The following is a 4,879-nucleotide window of genomic DNA, read 5'->3' as shown; positions in this document are numbered from 1 at the left end:
ATGTACATCTTATGAACTACATACACAAACCTTAATTATGTATGTGATCTTGTATGTATACACGCCTTATTAAATACAATGCAAACTATATTATGTACGTACATACAATACATTGAGCACATATTCTCACCTAATTAAACATACACACGCTTGTTCAAGTAGTTATATACGATTTGAAGTACGTACGATTCATTAAGCACGTACACAAGCCATATCAAGCACGCACACACGCCATATTAACTACGTACACAGGCCTGATATATAAGTACGCACTCCATGTACGTACACACGCCTATTCAAGTACGTATACTCGCTTAATCAAGTACATACACCTAAGCAAGAACGTACGTAAGCCTAATTAAATACGTACAGATACCTAAGTAAAAACAACAGCAAGGGTGTCCTTTTACTTATACACTTAATTAACACACTTCTATAAATCCTAAAGACAGCAATCCACTATACAAACAAGAGGTTAAACCATCCTACAATAATACTACCATTCTACAACCATCTTGGGGGAATGAGAGATGGAGAGAGAGAGAGAGAGAGAGAGAGAGATAGAGAGAGAGAGAGAGAGAGAGAGAGAGAGTGAGGGTGAGAGAGACGGAGAGAGAGAGAGAGAGAGAAAGAGAGAGAGAGAGAGAGAGAGAGAGAGAGAGAGAGAGAGAGAGAGAGAGAGAGAGAGAGAGAGAGAGAGAGAGAGAGAGAGAGTGGGGGTGAAAGAGAGGGAGAGAGAGAGAGAGAGAGAGAGAGAGAGAGAGAGAGAGAGAGAGAGAGAGAGAGAGAGAGAGAGAGAGTGGGGGTGAGAGAGACGGAGAGAGAGAGAGAGAGAGAGAGAGAGAGAGAGAGAGAGAGAGAGAGAGAGAGAGAGAGAGAGAGAGAGAGAGAGACAGAGAGAGAGAGAGAGAGAGAGGGAGAGAGAGACGGAGAGAGAGAGAGAGAGAGAGAGAGAGAGAGAGAGAGAGAGAGAGAGAGAGAGAGAGAGAGAGAGAGAGAGAGAGAGAGAGAGGGGGGGGGGGGGGGAGAGAGAGAGACAGAGAGAGAAAGAGAGAAAGAGAGGGAGAAAGAGAAAGAGAGAAAGCGAGAAAGTGAAAAAGATAAACAGAAAGAAACAGAAATAAATAAATAAATAAATAAATAAATAAATAAAGAAAGAAAGAAAGAAAAAGGAAGAGAGAAAGAAACAAAGAAAAAATACAGACAAAGAAATAAAGAAAAAAAAAAGAAAAAAGAAAGAGAAAAAAATAAAAAAAAGACAAGGGGGGGTGGGGGGGAGGAAACTCACGGCGTGCAGAAGGATGCTTGCGTGCAATATACATCAGAATGAAACCCCCAGGCTGAGGAAATCACAGTGGCGCCGTCGCCCCTCGTCTCGCCACACCAGCGTCTTAGAAACGAGCTAAGGCCGATTTCCTACGCCTTGAGCTCTCTTGTCTTTGCTTCGTGACGTTCGGTTGTTTGTGTGTTTGTTTGTGTGTTTGTTTGTGTTTGTTTGTGTTTGTGTGTTTGCTTGTGCGTTTGTTTGTGTGTTTGTTTGTGTTCATTTGTGTTCATTTCTGTTTGTGTGTTTGCTTGTGCGTTTGTTTATGTGTTTGCTTGTGTGTTTGTTTGTGTTTGTTTTTGTGCGTTTCTGTTTGTTTGTTTGTTTCTGTTTGTGTGTTTGTTTTGTCTGTGTGTTTGTTTCTGCTTGTTTGTTGTATCCTTGTTTGTTTCTGTTTGTCTTTATTTCTGTTTGCTTGTTGCATGTTTGTTTGTGTTTATTTCTGTTTGCTTGTTTGTTTCTGGATATGTGTTTGCTTGTTGCATATTTGTTTGCTTCTTTTTGCTTGTTGCATGTTTGTTTATTTCTGGATATGTGTTTGTTTGTTTCTGTTTGTTTGTTGTATGTTTGTTTCTGTTTGTCTGTTGTATGTTCTCTTGCTTCTGTTTGTGTGTTTGTTTCTATTTGATTGCTTGTCTCTGTTCTTTTTACTAGGTGTGTTTGGATGTTTCTGTCTCTCTCTTTTATTATTATGTCTATGAAAATCATTTATCCTTTTTTTCTCTCCCTCCCTCCCTCCCCCCTCCCCCACCCTCTCTCTCTTACAAACACCCGCGCATATATATATCTATGTGTGGGTGCGTCTGTCTGTCTGTCTGTCTCGCCGTATCCTGTTGTTTACGAGGTTCTTATCTGTAATGCGTGTGTCATTGATCGCTTGGTAAAAGTGGTCTTGCCATTGAGGACAGTCAGTCTCTTTAATTGTTTTCGGGATATTAAGAGGATATCTGGCTTTGTTTATCTTGTACATTTATTTTACATGCAATTTGTCTTTCTTTTATGGTTCGTTCTTTGTGTCTGTCTCCATCTATCTGTTTATATCTATCTCATTCTCTTTTCCTTTCTCATTCTCAATCTCTGTCTATCTATTCATTTACTTTCTCTTTCTTATTCTCTCTCTCTCTCTCACACACACACACATACCCAAGCACACACACACACACACACACACACACATCCCCAAATACATACACACACATCCCCAAATACATACACACACCCGCACGCACACACACACACACACACACACACACACACACACATACACACAAACACATACACACACGCACGCACACATACCTCATCTTATCTCACGACGTTGCCATTATCATAGCAGATATTCCTTGTCTTTTCTGTAATGTGATATTCCTGATCGTTACAATACCCATTCTGTCTTTTCGATCGTAGCTAAAACTGCTGATGCGCAACTATACTTCTCTCTTGATTAAACATTTAGAGTAAGCATTTGTAACTAAACTTCACGTTAAAGATGATATTTGTAACTCATTTTCACTTAAAAAAAACATTTGTAACTGAACTTCACTGTAGAGAATATATTTGCAACTCATTTTCACTCTAAAGGAAGTATTTGTAACTAACTAATGAAAACAATCATTAGTAATTTTAGTGACATTCTTTAGTAATTTTCAAACTCAAGAAAACATTCGTTAGTAATTTTCAAATTCAAGAAAACATTCGTCAGTAATTTTCACTTCCAAGAAAACATTCGTTACTAATTTTCAAACTCAAGAAAACATTCGTTAGTAATTTTAAAATTCAAGAAAACATTCGATACTAATTTTCACTTTCAAGAAAACATTCGATACGAATTTTCACTTCCAAGAAAACATTCGATACTAATTTTCACTTTCAAGAAAACACTCGTTACATTTGTAACTTTAAAGTAAAGACACGTAACTCAACCTAACTCACCTCCACCTTGAAGTAAAAAATCGTAACTAGCTTTCACTCCAAAGTAAACATTCTTCCTTCACTGAGGCTACCACTGCTTCCCAGGTAGTCTTTGGGATGAGCTGTTGAGCTAACAGATGCCGCTTAGAAGACACTGAACCTATTGTGCTCCGTATAATGAGGAGTTCACTGTTACCTTATTGTGATGGAATGACAGCTGAGTGCCAGTGAGGCTGTGGTGATGAGGTATGTATACTAATGTATATATATATATGTATATATATACATATATATATATACATATATATACACATATGCACACACACACACACACACATATATTTTTTTTTTCTTTTTTTTCTTTTTTTTTTTCTCTGTAGTTTTGTCCCATTCTTATGTGATCAGGTTCTGACAGATATCTCTTATGGCCGGATGCCCTTCCTGACGCCAACCCTCTCTATATTCACCCGGGCTTGGGACTGGCACTGACTTGGGCTGGCTTGTCCACCCAGTGGCTATATATGTATATATATAAATAAACACAGTTTATACATACACACACACACACACACACACACATATCTATATATATATATACAGAGAGAGAGAGAGAGAGAGAGAGAGAGAGAGAGAGAGAGAGAGAGAGAGAGAGAGAGAGAGAGAGAGAGAGAGAGAGAGAGAGAGAGAGAGAGAGAGAGAGAGAGATAGACAGAGAGAGAGACAGGCAAACAGACAGACAGACAGAGAGACTGACAGAGAGAGAGAGAGAGAGAGAGAGAGAGAGAGAGAGAGAGAGAGAGAGAGAGAGAGAGAGAGAGAGAGAGAGAGAGAGAGAGAGAGAGAGACGGAGACAGAGAGATAGATAAATGCAGAGAGAGAGAGAGAGAGAGAGAGAGAGAGAGAGAGAGAGAGAGAGAGAGAGAGAGAGAGATAAATAGACATATAGATAGATAAATAGAGAGAGAGGGGAGAATTTACACTGTAGCTCTCGGCTGAAGCTAATTATCTATTCATTTTTTTTCACTTTAATATGTATGTTTTGTTGTTGATTATAATATGAACCGGAATGAAGTTTCTCTTGACATTCGCATCTACATAAATATCACAAAGAATCTAGATATACTATAGCATAAAGACTTTTTTCTAATATCTTTAGCGGTTTATCTCACCGATGACAAACAAGCAGTCTCCTTGACAGTATAATATCGTTAAGAAGTTTTATGTGAAACCTTTTTTTTTTTTTTTTAAATGATACGCGACTGTGTTATTTAAGATTAATTTTGTTTCGTGTAATAAATAATTATGAATTAGTTCTCACTTTTTTAAAGAGCAAAGTATCTGATGCATTTTTTCTTTGACGGTTGTTTTGATTTTGGTTTGTTTTTCATTTATATTTCATGTTTATAGTAGAAAGTCGTTTTCGCATACCATCAACACATTGAATATACTAGTTATTCCATCGGTTCTTGGGAACAAAGGCCTGTTGTTGTTATGTGGTTATTATAACCACATGAACATATACTTCGCATATACTCACTCAGCATATACTTTGCACACACACACACAAATACTCATATTTGCGCGCGCGTGTGTGTGTGTGTGTAAGGGTATGTGTGTACAGTATATGTGTGCGCTCGTATGTGT

This window comes from Penaeus chinensis, chromosome 42 (assembly GCF_019202785.1).
Source record: "Penaeus chinensis breed Huanghai No. 1 chromosome 42, ASM1920278v2, whole genome shotgun sequence".
NCBI lineage: Eukaryota > Metazoa > Arthropoda > Malacostraca > Decapoda > Penaeidae > Penaeus > Penaeus chinensis.
This window is presented reverse-complemented; position numbering follows the sequence as displayed.